Raw genomic sequence first — 16,058 nt, 5'->3', positions numbered from 1 at the left:
TGGCGTATTATACCAATCTCTAGGAACCAATGAGGGAGAAAAGTCTATATATAGGCTTGTTAAGAAAAAATCTATCAAGTGAAGTATGTTAAAGATGAAGAAGACAAATTCTTGATTTAGAAAAAAAAAGATGTAAAGGATAGATGAAAGACGTATTTCTACTACCTATTTAATGATGGATATGATAACGCACCGAACTCTAGCAGACTCGACATTAGAGAAGTGGATCAAAACTATAATTACTACCGCTGGATCCAGAAACAAGAGGTAAAGGAAATGTTGAAAAGAATGTGTAATAGTAAGGTAGTTGTACAAGATATCATACCTATTGAAGTGTGGAAATTTCTTGGAGATAGAGGTATTGAATGGTCCACCAAACTCTTTAATGAAATTATGAGGTCAAAGCGTATGTCGGAGGAATGGAGAAGAAGAACCTTAGTTCTAATCTATAAGAACAAGGGGGCTATACAAAATTGTGCAAATATAGTGGGGTTAAGCTTATGAGTCATAGCATGAAGTTATGGGAAATAATGATTGAATGAAGATTAAGAAAAGAGACTTAAGTCTCCGAGAATCAATTTGGTTTTATGCATGAAAGATCGACCATGGAAGTGATTTATCTATTACGGCGTGTGATGGAGCAGTATCAGGTGGACCAACAAGTCCTGCACTTATTCTTTATTGTCTTGGAGAAGGAATATGATAGAGTGCATAGAGAGATTTTGTGAAAAGTCCTACATAAGAAAGGGGTTAGGATCGAATATATTCGAGATATCCAATATATGTATCAAGAGGTATCTACTAGTGTGCAAACACACGGTGGAGATACATGAAATTTTCCCATTATAATCGGTTTGCATCAAGGTTCAACCTTAAGCCCATACCTTTTTACCTTAATTTTGGATGTCCTAACGAAATGCATCCAAGAGCTAGCATCGAGATACATGTTTTTTTGCAGATGATATAGTTCTTCTTGGAGAGTCGATGGAGGATTTAAATGAGAGGTTGGAAATTTGGAGTCAGGCTTTAGTAACACATGGTTTTCGCCTAAGTAAAGTAAGTCGAAGTATATGGAATGTAAGTTCTTTAAAAGAAGAAGCATTTCTAACCTAGAGTTTAAATTTGGATACCATATTATCCCTCAAGTAACACGTTTAAATATCTTGGTGTTTACCAGTGTTTTGGGTAAACAATCACGAGTTTGAAAGTCTGTAAGATTAACTCGAAAAATATCTAAAGAAATTTATGCAAATAGTTTGTGTCAAGACTCATGCGTGTGAATTGAATGAAGTCAAGTTGTGATAAATTATAAGGTAAAATATAATAAATGACATTAAATAAAATGAAGGAAAAAGTATGTGTTCATTTAAGGAAGCAAAAAAACTAAAAAAGAATGGACGCAAACACACACATGTTTCTCGCTTAATTATTTCGCTCTTTGACTCGGGTACTATGTATGAAGTTTACAATCCTTGATCCCATGTATGAGTCTACTATTTATTCTATCTAAAAAGTAACCATCGACGGTGATTATGATTACTGCAGGACTATTACATTTACTCCACACTCAATCTTCAAGTTCCCACTAGTGTGCTTACATTTCCTTATTGTACTATAAGGATATGTAGGCACATGATTGCCTTATTGCACTATAAGGATATGTAAGCACATGATTGCGAGTTTTGGCGAGCATACTAATTTAAAACCTTATTTTTTTATTTCCATTAACCAATAGCAAGTAACCTTCAGATAACAACATCCATGTGCACAAAGAACAAACAAAGTGGTTCCCGTTGAATATAATAGATGTGAGAGGTGCTAATACCTTCCCCTTGCATAACCGACTCCCGAGTCTGCTCTTGGTTGCGAGAACCATCCTAATATGGGTGTATATTGTATGAAGGATAGAGAGGGATAATCTACCTCTTCTAGGTTTTTATTTCGATTCCACCAGTGTTGATGTTTTCATGTGTTCTTAATGAAAATAGTGTAAATTACATGTTCAATTATTGTGATTTATGATTTGATATGTGTGTTATGACATGATTGATTATTATGAAGTTAATTTATGCTGTTAAATTCATGATATGATGTATTTTGGGGTTACAATATGAATTGGTATGATGTATGAAGGTTAAGGATATGAGGAGATGATGTGAATGTGATTAAAACTGAGATTTTTGGGATTTTGGCTTATGACAATTGATTGATAAAAGTTAGAAAATTTTGAAAGAAAGAACGATGCCAATCGATTGATTGGTTACTGCAATCAATTGATGCTAGTGTAATAAACAAAAAAATGGAAAAATAAAAGGTTTCAATCTGTTAAAACCCTGGGACAATCGATTGATGTTAATCGATTATTTCGCTGCAAAACAATGTCGAACCAAAAAATTGTCATTTTAGTGTTTTTGACATAACTTTAGTTCGGTAATTCCAAATGAGGTGTGATTCAAAGTGTTAGAAAGATAACACATTTGGTTATCTCGTAGTGATATATTAAGTGGCTAGATGAGTACTAGAATATATGAAATTGACTGGGTTTACTTATTGTTTAATGGTTAACGGTAGAGAATAGACGGTTAATCATTGTGAATGAATTAGTTAATGATGAAGCGATGAGAATATGAATTAATATGATTGAGTTCTATGCAGATGTTTATTTGATGTGTGAATATATGATGTGAAGTGCAAGTATAATTATATGAATTGTTGTAAATACTTGCAAATGATTGTTGAGATGTGTAGTTCAAAGTGAGAACTACTATTGATGCATTTAAATGCATAATTATTTACAGTCAGATGTGGGGTTGTAATCATTGTTGTGTTGTTGTCGTTACATGATGGTTTATATTCAGGTGTGGGACTATAATCATTATTGTTTTATTTTCATTCCATTATCGTATGCCATGCATCATATGTTATCGTTGTTATGAAAGAGGCGAGTCACGAGTTCAGATGTTGGGGACTAGTGACTTGTCCCAAGCTCAAATGAGGGGATTGGAGATCAGATGAGGAGCCTCGGGGTTCAGATGTTGGGACCCGATTCGTATGAAAAACCATTGTTGAGTTGGTACCGCATGCATATAAAGTCGAGGGGTTGTCGAATTGCATACAAGTCAGAATTTCTGAATCGATGATTGTTGTGTGAATACATTATCTATTGATGATTCTTGATTTTTGTTATTTATGCTATGATTCCTGATCTTTTACACTGCTAACTTATTTGAGTGTATTCTCACCCCTTTGTTGTTTTGTTTGTGTGTTGATGTATGATGTGTATAGATACTCAGGAACATAAGTAGAAGCTGTTTTTAGTTCGATGATGGCATTGGAGCTCATCTTTATTTATTTTATCGTTTATCATTTTAGTCAGTTAAATGCTCTGATATGTAACATCGTGAATAAGGCGTCTTGTTTTATTTTGTTTGTTAGTTAATTATTGGATGATGATATCTTGATTTCATATTTAGACTTGTCGAGGTATTTGAAATTTATGAATATTAAATTGAAATTCCGATGAGAGTGTTTTGATTTAAATGTGAAGTATGCACGATGTTTGAAAGTAGCATCCTAAAAATGTCGAGTAATTCTTTTTATATAAGTTTTAGGGTTTAGCGTGTTACAAAGAAGATGGTGGAAAATATACTTAGGTGGTTTGGATATGTAGAAAGAAGATCAGTAGATTATGTATTAAGGAGGGTATACCAAATGGAGAGAATAAAAACAATTAGACAAAGGGGAAGACCTATAAAGAATATCCGAGAAGTTATTAAGAAATATCTTGAGATTAATTATTTGGTTAAAAACACAACCCTTGATAAAACATTAAGGTGAAAGTCGATTCATGTAGTCGACCCTACTTAATAGGATAATGCTTAATTATTGTTTGGTTGTTTGTTAGTAAGAAATAGAAAAGATTATTTCCTAAATATCTTTTTTTTCCCGAAAGGATGGAGGCCCGAAGGCCAAGACTACACTAAAACAGTCCTATGCTTGGAGACACCTTCCAAGTCGTCACTAAACTCCTTAAGGACCTATATAAGGAAAATTTCATATAGCTTAAGATTCAAGTTATTTGTATCCCTAACTTTAGTCAACCTATCAACACAACAATTGGCCTCACGAAGGATATGCACCATGGTTGATTCCTTGAAACTCTGTAATTCTCGTTGAATCAATCTCACCAAATTGTTACCAATGTTAGTTAACTTATAACCACTAGTGATGGATTAAAAGGATTGCTTGCAGTCCTTTTGGACACTTAACTTCAAGTCACTTTTGTTATTGATCATGTCCAGGCCAACAAGAATTCCCCAGTGTCATACCCCAAAATTTGCCTTCCCCTTTTCATTTTTCATCTAACATATGACATGGGATTCATCTGTACTCATTCATGCCTCATGCATATGCATCATTCACTCATGTTAACACTTTCTAATAAGCATCATAGATTTAAAACTTGTGGATAATAAAAACTAGGGTTTTGTTTGAGCATTGGAGTTTGTCTCATCCTATGAGGGGAAACCCTAATTTCTAGGTCTTTAGGACTTTAATTCAAGGAGACTACATCATGATATTTATCTGTGCATTCAAAACCCTAATTCATGACTTTACATATGTTTCATCTCATAAGCTTTTATTTGTGCATCTAAACCCTAACTATGGGCCCATATGTGAAGGGATTGATGGTAGAGCTTCATGCTTAGTTTAGAGACCTTGATTAGGGGATGTACACAATGGAACCCTAATTATGCATGCTTGGTACTTGTGTGCCATATGAGGTTGACTTTTGACCATGGGATTGATTGAAACCCTATATCATTGGGAAGAGGTTATTGACCATCTTATCATACATATTGGCATGCATCATCAACCATTAAACTTGCCATTATGCATGACATTCATTCATCTAACCTACATGTCAACTTGTTTGGGATTTTCATATGGATCAAGGTTTTGTCATTGCACCCATTCATATAGTGTTTTCAATATCTTGATTCATGGTCATTGCACCCATTCATATGGTGTTTTCAAGATCTTGATTCATGGTCATTACATCCATTCATATGGTTTTTTCAAAATATTTGGTCCTTGATTAATGGTCATTGCTTCCATCCATATGGGGTTTTTAAGATCATCAGTCCTTGGTCATTGATTCTTGGATTCGTACTTGCATTAGTGCATTGGTCTTTCGGTCCTTGGTTTGTCTTTGGTTCAGTTGAGATCCATAAGGCATTTTAGGCCATTCACTTTTGATTCATCTATGTGCATTGGTCCTTTTGATCATTTGCATTCATTTTTCTTGGTAAGATTTGAAAAAGTCACATAAGCCATTTGTTTCGTTTAAACATTGCTTATATAACAAGTCGCCTATACAAGTCCATTTTACAATCTATAAATTCCTACTCAAACCTACAGTTGACTTTGGTCAATTATTCACTTTTTGGTCAACCAGTTGACCAAAGTCAACCATCCATTCCTAAGTCCATATTATCTTGACCTTGGTATCATCGACCACTACCGATGCCATTTTGTTCAATTCATTTCATTTTTAACAAGCCAATTCATTTAATTTTTGTTACTAACTTTTTTGAACCTAAACTTGTGTTTATTCCTCATTTCAATTTACAATCCATAACATATAATCCATAACCATTAATCTATTCCATTCAAATTTAACCAAGTGAAACACATGCCATGAAAACATAAGGACTTCAAAGCCAAACAGAACTGTGCACATTATTTATAGAACTCCACCTGTAGAAATTCATTCAACAAAGCCAATACAAATCCACATACATATTTCTTTAAGAGAAAATTGAAATTAACTTCCACCTGCATAATCAGCAGAACAAATATACCCTGTGCATTTCCTTTAAGCAGAACACACTAAACCGTGCATTTTTCTAGCAATACTTAGTGAAACCCCTTCATTCAACCTGCAGGAAAAACTCTTCATGACAATTCCCTGCAAGTTCATTCAACAATATACCATGTAAGCTCCATGATAAAACACCACACCGAATCAAAGCTACACCAACAAACTGAACTAACTCACAAACCTAGATCTAACATAGTAATTAAACAGGGAACTAACCTAAGCTTCTCTGATTTAACAGAGTTTTCACTCTGTTAAATTAAGATCGTATATAAACTCTTCTTCACTGCAAATTCGAGGGAGGCTCATTCATTACTCATTTTTTTATTTTCCTGCAACTTTCATAGCTCCGCTTCAAACTTCAATTCTCAGAAACTCTCACTTTCAATCCTCTCAATCTTGTTGAAATATTAAACTTGATTTTGTTGATTCTAAGTGTTGGCAGCAATTTTGGTAAAACAAAGAATGTTCACAAGATGTTATGTGTGATTCTTAACATGAGATATCCTATGTACCTGCTGGAGTCCAAGAACATGTTCATGCAGGATTGTTTCAGAATGCCACATACAATGCCATGGCTTCTGATATTGGATGTACCTGCTGGAGCTTAAATGAAAGACATGTTCATGCAGGATTGTTTCAGATGACATTCACAAGGACATGGCATCTGATATGGTTGTACCTGCTGGAAGTTATAAAAGGAATTATTGGATTATGCAGGATTTTTTCAGGATGTCAGACCCGATGTCACGACATCCTGTACACAGAACATTCAGGGTGAATGTCTGGTGTTTTGTGATTGCACAATTAATGGCAAACTTTGTATGATTGAAGATCTGATTAGCTGGCGCATTCAATCATGGATTACAACCAGATTTACTTATTTTCCAAGAAGATCTAACCAGCTGTTATAAAAATATTTGATTGGAAAATATATTTAGGGTTTTCAAGGTGTCCAAGCCCAGCTGAAAGCTTCTATAAAAAGGGACTTTGAAAACCTGTTTGAACACACAACCAAGACTGAGAGAAATAGAGAGAGAGAGCTAGGGTTTCTGTTTGTTTATTCGTGAGACTTGTAAGCCATTCAAGTCATCCATTGATGATTGAATTGGACTGATTTGTGGTCGTAATTTGTCACTCTAAAGCTGTTAAGCAAGAGTGTGTGTCTTCTTGATCAAAGTTGTGAAGCAAGATCAAGAGTGTGTCTTCTTGATTGAAGTTGTGAAGTAAAATCAAGAGTGTGTAATTGAAAAGTATTTTCTTTTCTCAAGGGATTGTTGTTTAAGATCACAGGTGTGATTGTAGGGAAGTGAGTGGGTTCTCATATCTAAGAGTGCTTAGGTAGAAATTGCACGGGTAGAGATTAGGTGAGAAAGACTGTAAGTTGTTGAAGTGTACGGAGAGTCTTTGAACTAATTCTATTTTAGTGAATTTCCTTCCTGGCTTGGTAGCCCCCAGACGTAGGTGAGTTGCACCGAACTGGGTTAACAATTGCTTGTGTCATTTGCTTTACCATTCTGTATCTTTATCCTATTTGTGTTAACAGATATTAGTGTCGTGACATTACCTTCGACATCTTATATCTGATACCATAATTTCAATTGGTATCAGAGCAGGTATCCTGCTCTGGTTTTGGGTGAGATCTAGGGACAATACTTTCTGGTACAATGGAGAGAGATGGAGGATCTGTTCATAGGCCCCCAATTTTGGATGGTTCTAACTATGACTATTGGAAACCTCGAATGGTAGCTTTTTAAAAATCTCTTGATAACAAGGCTTGGAAGGATGTGTTGACAGGTTGGGTGCACCCTGTAGTTACTAAAGAAGGAGAAGCAACTGCTGAGAAAAAGCCCGAAGAACAATGGTCCAAGGAGGAGGATGACCTAGCCCTTGGAAATTCTAAAGCATTGAATGCCATCTTCAATGGAGTGGACAAGAACATCTTCAGATTAGTAAACACCTGTGAAGTAGCTAAAGATGCTTGGGACATTCTCAAAACCACTCATGAAGGCACCTCTAGAGTGAAAATGTCTAGACTACAGCTGCTCACCACCAAGTTTGAAAACTTAAGGATGAAAGAAGTTGAAAATATTCATGAATTCTACATGAGTATCCTTGAAATTGCCAATGCCTCTAGAGCTTTGGGTGAGAAAATGTCAGATGAAAAGTTAGTAAGAAAAGTACTCAGATCACTCCCCAAGAGATTTGCTATGAAAGTAACAGCCATAGAAGAATCTCAAGACATCTCAAATATGAGAGTTGATGAGCTAATTGGATCCCTCCAAACATTTGAGATGGGAATATGTGATGGAACTGAAAAGAAAGCCAAGAGCATAACATTTATGTCAAACACTGAAGAGGAAGATGAGGAAGGTAGTCAAGATATTGATGAAGACCTGGCAAATGAGATAGCAATGCTGGGAAGACAGTTCAACAGACTGATGAAAAAGGTAGATGTGAGAGGAAAGGGCAATGTCAAGAACATCACATCTGACATCAGTAAATCCAACAACTTTGGTAAGAAAACAAAGTCTGAAGAAAAGCCCAAAGAAGTTCAGTGCTATGAGTGTAATGGGTATGGTCATATTAAAATTGAATGTGGGACATACCTTAAGAAACAAAAGAGGAGTCTTGTGGCCTCTTGGTCTGATGGAAGTGAAACAGAAGAAGCCACAAACCATGTGACTGCATTGACAGGAAGATTGGGGTCTGAGGAAGAGTCAATTGATGATGAAAGAACCTTTGAAGAGCTGGCCACGACCTACAAAGAGTTGTGCCACAGAAGTGCAGGAGTGTGCAGACAAGTTGAAAGCCAGAAGAAAGTGATAGCTCAGCTGGAAAATGAAAAGGAAGAGTTTGTGGAAACCATCTCAAAATTGAAGACTGAAGCTGTATTCTTGAAATCCAAACTAGATGAGATGACTAAGTATGTAAGAATGCTTAACAATGGATCTGCCATCTTAGACAAGATTCTCCAGACTGGCCAAATAACAGGAAACAAATCTGGCATTGGATTCAAGGCTGAGTGCAGTTACACTGGTTGCAAACCAAAATCCAAACCTAAGTGCAGCCATGTTAAAAGCAAACCTGAGATGTCACATCAGATGTTACAACAGCAAAAAGGGAAGCATCAAAGATGGAAATGCCAATACTGTGGAAAATTTGGCCACCTGAAGCCCTTCTGCTATAAGCTATGTGGCTATCCTGGCCCTGTTCAGTCTCAATACCAATCAAGGTCCAAGCATCACAAGACTATCAACAAAAAGCAATGGGTTCCTAAGACAAAGGTCACAAGTCTAATAGCTCACACTTCCCTCAGAGTTTAAGCCAAAGAAGATTGGTATTTTGACAGTGGTTGCTCCAGACATATGATTGGGAACAAAAATCTGCTAACTGAACTTCATCCTCATGCCATGAGTTATGTTACCTTTGGTGATGGTGCAAAGGGTGAAATCAAGGGAATGGGTAGGCTGGATTGCCCTGGAGTTCCTGACCTTGATGATGTCCTACTTGTTAAGGGATTAACTGCTAATCTTATAAGCATCAGTCAACTGTGTGATCAAGGTCTGAATGTAAACTTCACCAGAACTGAATGTTTGATTACTAACAAAGAAAATAAAGTAATAATGAAGGGAGTTAGATCCAAAGACAACTGCTACATGTGGAGCTCTCAAGAAACTGGATACTCTTCAATGTGTACCTTAGACAAAGAAGAAGAAGTGAAGATGTGGCATTAAAGATTAGGCCATCTGCACCTTAAAGGTATGAAGAGGATCATATCAGTTGAAGCTGTTAGAGGAATTCCCAACTTAAAGATTGATGAGGGAAAAATCTGTGGAGAATGTTGATAACAGTGAAATTTACCGTATTTTCGACTCCGATTTCACATGCATTCTAGTTGTTTTATTGTTATTTTGTTGTGTTATTGCTATGTTTTCCTTTGTTTTCAGGTTTTTACTTTAATCGGAGCCCCGATCGAGAAAAGGAGTGAAAAAGAGCTAAAAACCCCAAAATTCAGCATTTTGTACTTGTGGCCTACCCCATGGCTGGCGCCATAGACCCTGCCATGACGTGTCCAAGCTCAACTTCCCTCAACTTCCATGTTCCCCACTACTTCCACTAAGGCGCCTCATTTTGTGCTTGTGGCGGGCGCCATGGCCTTGTGGTGGGCGCCACAAGAGGAAAGTTTTCCCTCCCATTTTCAAGTTGAAGGGCATCCTTGTCATTTCCATCTTTTTACTTGCTTATAAATAGAAACTCGAATTCACTTTTACAATCATCCAAACTTAGAGCAGACAAAGATCCAAACTTAGAGCAGAGGCAAACTCAGAGCAACTTTGTTTCACTTAGGCATATATTTAGTATTATAAAGTGATAACCGCTTCGCATTGGAGTGTTACCACAATTGTGTAATCGAGTCTGTGATAGAGTCTGTAATCGAGTTTGGAGCACTTTGGGAGGAAGTTAATCCTGCCGCCATTTTCATTTCCGATTTGCAATTTATTCAACCCTCCGATTGGAGCAGGTTTTTATTACTTGTCTTTATCTTATTTATTTTCCCGCACTCGCTTTACTTTATTTTTTTCTCGCATTCGCTTTACTTTATTTATTTCCCGCACTCGCTTTACTTTATTTATTTCTCGCACTCGCTTTAAATTATTTATTTCCTCGCACTCGCTTTAAATTATTTACTTTCCGCACTCGCACTACTTTTATTTACTTTCCGCACTCGCACTACTTTTATTTACTTTCCACACTCGCACTACTTTTATTTAAATTAATGCACTTTTACTTTACCATGTCTAACTAAATCTATAAGGTTAGAATGTAAGAATCGTAATTGAACCGATAATACGTACAATTGTTTGTAGAAACACTTAAGGGCTATTTTAACTTTCAACTTAAGTTTTCCCACACTTCAATTCCGTTGGGTAAGATCGAAAGTCGTCCAACGTCTTTTTAAACTTAATTGTTTTTAACTATTTCAAAAACAGCGAAAGCGCTTTGTTTAGTTCATTAGGAGATTTTAACATTAAGAAGAAAAGAGATTTTAAAACTATTTTCGGACGCGTTTATAAATTTAGAGTCTGGTTCGTGAGAACCTCTTTTGGTTAAGAAATCCAGGTTATAATACTTTTCAAATTAGTCAAGATACTATATTTCTTAAAAATAGGTTTACTACTCTAACGCAATGCGCGCCTTTTTATAAGTGACAATAAGAGGGTTTGATTAGGGAGTACAACTCGGTTCTGAATACGCGAAAGCGACAGTTTCCGTTAAATTAGTTCTTTTCAAAGTAGAAAACATTGCCCATAAGTAGCTCTATTAGCAAGTACTTGGATTATCAATTGATTATGTGAATTACATTCGACCCTGTCTTTATTAATTAATCTTTATTCAACACTTTTCATTGCACACTCCAAAAGAAATTACTTTGATTGCCTTTGATAAACACCATAACAATAGATAACGATAGATTGACACTTGGTCTCTGTGGATTCGATAATCTTTTATATTACTCTGACGCGTTCGTATACTTGCGAAAAGCACGCATCAAGTTTTTGGCACCGTTGCCGAGGAGCAATTTCGTCAAATTTCATTTTCCTGTTGTTATATCGTTTAGACTTAGGTTATTTCCCGCCGGTCAATGCAAAGAACTCGCAGCACCGGAAGTTTAAGCTTATTATACCCTTTGGCGGAACCTGATCGTTACGCTCGCGCACGTTTATTCTTTCATAGAATTAGGAGAGCTATGGCCGAAGATCAAAACCAAAGACCTCTTAAAGATTTCGCTCAACCATCTAATGAAGAACCTAGTTCTAGTATAGTAAACCCAACCATCCCAGCTAATACTTTTGAACTTAAACCATCCCTGTTGCAACTAGTGCAACAGAGACAATTCGCAGGTCTCGCTACTGAGAACCCAAACCAACATTTAAAAATATTTCTTCAATTAGCAGACACTTTTAAAACCAATGGAGCTTCTCCTGAGGCAATACGTTTAATATTATTTCCTTTTCCCCTCAGAGATAAAGCCCTATCATGGTTAGATTCCCTTCCACCCAATTCCATTACGACTTGGGATAACCTTAGAAGAGTATTTCTTGCTAGATATTTTCCCCCGAGTAAGACCGCCGTTCTTCGAAACCATATAACTAGATTTACCCAAAACCAAGGAGAATCGTTGTTCGAAGCTTGGGAGAGATATAAAGAGTTGTTACGAGCATGCCCACATCATGGTTTAGAAAATTGGTTAATCATTCAAACCGTCTATAATGGACTTCATTACAACACAAAGATGACCATCGACGCTGCCGCAGGCGGTGCTCTGATGAACAAACCTTATCCTGAAGCTAGTGCCCTCATCGAGGATATGGCTCAAAACCATCAATCACGGGGAGTCGAACGAGTGACCATTGAGAAGAAGGAAGCCCAAGGAGGAGTGCATGAACTAAGCTCTATAGACATGATGCAAGCTAAAATGGACGCATTAGCCCTTAAGGTCGAGCATATGTGCATAAACCCGAATACTGTAGCCGCAGTTTTGTCGGATTGTGAGATATGTGGAACCAAAGGACACCAATCCGCAGAATGCAGTCTATTAAACAAAACCCACTATGAGAAAGTGAACTACACCCAAGGGAACCCATATTCGAATACCTATAACCCTGGATGGAGGAATCATCCGAACTTCTCCTATAAAAACAATAACCCTATTCAAAATAACGCACCTCCGAGACCTAGCTATCAAGCCCCTAGATCAAATCCACCTATGTAACCTGCGCCACTAAAGCCGAGCCTTGAGAAAATTATGGAAAATTTTATCACTGCTCAAACCCAACAAAATAAGGAGTTCATGAATCAAAACATTCATGTTAATGAATTGATTACTCAGTTAGGAACCAAGGTTGACCAAATAGTTACTCATACCAAGATGCTTGAAACTTAGATCTCTCAGGTAGCTTTAAACCAAGCCCCTCAGACTACTCCTGGAGGACAATTCCCTGGACAACCTCAACAAAATCCGAGAGGACAAGCCAATGCCATTACCCTACGAAGTGGGAACGCTTATGATGAGCCACCAAACCCTAGATTGAGTGAACCCGAAACTTCTAAGGAATGTACCAAGCCCACGGACGAAGTAAAGGAATCAGAGGAATCTGAAAACCAGGAAGGTCGAGAAAAAGGAGAAGAACCTAAAGATAAAACTTACGTACCACCCCCGCCATATAAACCACCTATACCATATCCGCAAAGACTCAAACAAACCCAGATCAATAAACAGTATCAAAAATTTATTAAAGTTATAGAAAAAATTCATGTAGAAATCCCTTTCACAGAAGCCATCACCCAAATACCTTCTTATGCAAAGTTTCTCAAAGACATCCTTACCAACAAACGTAGACTTGAAGATCCGAAGCCTTTGGAATGTAATGCTATTTCCGAGGACAAATTAGCAAAGAAAGATAAAGATCCTGGAAATTTCTCCATTCCTTGCCTTTTGGGTAATCATGTCATCGAAAAAGCTTTTCTAGACTTAGGAGGTAGTGTGAGCTTAATGCCTTTAGCAGTTTGTGAGAGGTTAAACTTAGGAGAATTACAGCCCACTAAGATGTCACTTCAGTTAGCCGATAGATCTGTTCAATATCCGATAGTCATTTTAGAAGATGTTCCTGTTAGGATAGGTCAGTTATTTATCCCTACTGATTTCATTGTCATGGACATCAAAGAGGACAATGATATACCAATCCTTCTAGGTAGACCATTCTTATCGACTGCAGGAACCATAATAGATGTCAAGAAAGGAAAGTTGACATTTGAGGTAGGTGACGAGAAAATAGAATTTATACTTTCGAAATTTCTTATGGAACCTGTGATAGGAGACTCGTGTTATGCCTTAGATATCATTGATGAATATGTTAGAGAATTAGAACAAAAAGAAATTATAAAAACAATTAAGTTACCATCAACTCTCATAAGGGAAGATGATTACTTTAAGAAACCCTACATCGATGATAACCTTTACGAATGTTTATCCCTTACTCCAGATCCTATGCCATGCCCTAAGAAACCAACCTTAGAACTTAAGGAATTGCCTAAGAACCTGAGATATGAGTTCCTCGATGAAAAGATGAACCGTCCAGTTATAGTCAGTGCTACCTTGAGCCAAAAGGAAACGAACCAACTTTTAGACGTTTTACGAAGATATCCCTCAGCCTTAGGATATAATATCTCTGACCTAAAAGGTATAAGTCCATCCGTATGCATGCATCGGATTTCGCTAGAAGAAGATTCAAAACCCTCTAGGGAGCATCAGAGAAGAATAAACCCTATAATGAGTGATGTTGTTCAAAAGGAAGTTCTTAAGTTACTTGAGGCAGGTATAATCTATTAGATCTCGGATAGTAAGTGGGTGAGCCCTGTGCATGTAGTACCTAAAAAGGGAGGCATCACAGTCGTGCAAAACGATAAAGGCGAACATGTAGCAAAACGTTTAGAAGAAGGATGGCGGGTGTGTATAGATTATAGAAAATTAAATAAAGCAACTAGGAAGGATCATTTTCCTTTACCATTTATAGACCAGATGTTGGAGCGTCTAGCCAGACACTCTTACTTCTGTTATCTAGATGGATACTCTGGATTCTTCCAAATACCTATCCACCCCGAAGATCAAGAAAAAACTACCTTTACATGCCCTTATGGAACTTTTGCCTACAGACGAATGTCGTTCGGCCTCTGTAATGCCCCAGCTACTTTCCAACGCTGCATGATGTTAATCTTTGCAGATTACCTAAATGGTATCATGGAAGTGTTTATGGACGATTTCTCAGTTTGCGGATTTGATTTCCACAATTGTCTTGCTAACCTTGAGAAAATCCTGGAGAGATGCGTGGAGGTGAACCTCGTGCTAAATTGGGAAAAGTGTCATTTCATGGTGACCGAAGGAATAGTTTTAGGATATATAGTTTCCGAAAAAGGTATAGAGGTAGATAAAGCTAAAATAGAAGTTATAGAAAACCTAAAACCACCAAAAACCATCAAAGAAGTCCGAAGCTTTCTTGGACACGCTGGATTCTACCGGCGTTTTATTAAGGACTTCTCCAAAATAACTAAACCTTTAACTGGACTTTTAATGAAAGATGTTGAGTTCATTTTTGATGAAAAATGTAATGACGCATTTAATCTTTTAAAGCAAGCGCTAATCTCAGCACCCATTATGAAACCACCCGATTGGTCGAAACCTTTTGAGATAATGTGCGATGCTAGTGATTATGCAGTTGGAGCCGTTCTAGGACAAAGGAAAGATAAAAAATTACATGCCATTTATTATGCCAGTAGAACCCTGGATGCTGCCCAACTTAACTATGCAACAACCGAAAAAGAATTACTCGCCATAGTTTTCGCTATAGACAAATTTAGATCTTATCTAGTAGGAGCAAAAATTATAGTTTACACCGATCATGCTGCCATTCGTTACCTATTAAGTAAAAAAGATGCCAAGCCCAGGTTACTCCGATGGATTCTATTATTACAAGAGTTTGATTTAGACATAAGAGACAAAAAAGGCACTGAAAATGTAGTAGCCGATCACCTTTCTAGGTTAGAACATCTAAAACCAGAACTAGTACCCATAAATGATGATTTTGCCTATGATAGACTGATCGCTAGAGTAGAAACCATTGAAGATAATAACCTAGATCCTTATGAGCAACCTCAAAATTCCTTAGCAATAAGTAACGTACCCTGGTATGCGGACTTCGTTAATTACCTAGCTGCTGAAATAGTTCCCCCTGATCTTGACTACCACCGCAAGAAGAAATTCTTCCACGATGTAAGAAACTTCTATTGGGACGAACCGCTCCTTTTCAAAAGGGGTAAAGATGGCATTTTTCGCCGTTGCGTTCCAGAAGAAGAGGTAAATAATATTATCGAGCATTGTCATTCTGCACCTTATGGTGGACATGCGAGCACATCTAAGACATACGCCAAGATTCTTCAAGCTGGCCTATTCTAGCCTACCATGTGGCGTGATGTCTATGCTTATATTGTCAAATGTGATAGATGCCAACGCACTGGAAACATTTCAAGGCGTGATGAAATGCCTTTAAGAAACATTCAGGAAGTAGAACTCTTTGACGTATGGGGTATAGATTTCATGGGACCTTTTCCACCATCC

At 37.1% G+C, this 16,058-nt stretch overlaps 1 long non-coding RNA gene and 1 other non-coding gene across 2 annotated transcripts; both read right to left on the bottom strand.

Annotated features, from left to right (window-relative positions):
• Positions 1-5,648: 5,648 nt before the first annotated feature.
• Positions 5,649-6,285, bottom strand: LOC127106021 (uncharacterized). The gene is made up of 2 exons (XR_007795214.1): positions 6,101-6,285; positions 5,649-5,971 (listed from the first exon to the last, which is right to left on the bottom strand). It is a non-coding gene; the product is annotated as an uncharacterized LOC127106021 (long non-coding RNA).
• Positions 6,286-12,017: 5,732 nt separating this feature from the next.
• Positions 12,018-12,124, bottom strand: LOC127110046 (small nucleolar RNA R71). The gene has a single exon (XR_007797284.1). It is a non-coding gene; the product is annotated as a small nucleolar RNA R71 (small nucleolar RNA).
• Between the last annotated feature and the right edge of the window lie 3,934 nt (positions 12,125-16,058).

Source organism: Lathyrus oleraceus, chromosome 7 (assembly GCF_024323335.1).
Source record: "Lathyrus oleraceus cultivar Zhongwan6 chromosome 7, CAAS_Psat_ZW6_1.0, whole genome shotgun sequence".
Lineage (NCBI taxonomy): Eukaryota > Viridiplantae > Streptophyta > Magnoliopsida > Fabales > Fabaceae > Lathyrus > Lathyrus oleraceus.
Note: the sequence above shows the minus strand (reverse complement) of the source record. Positions and strands in the feature narration are given on the sequence as shown.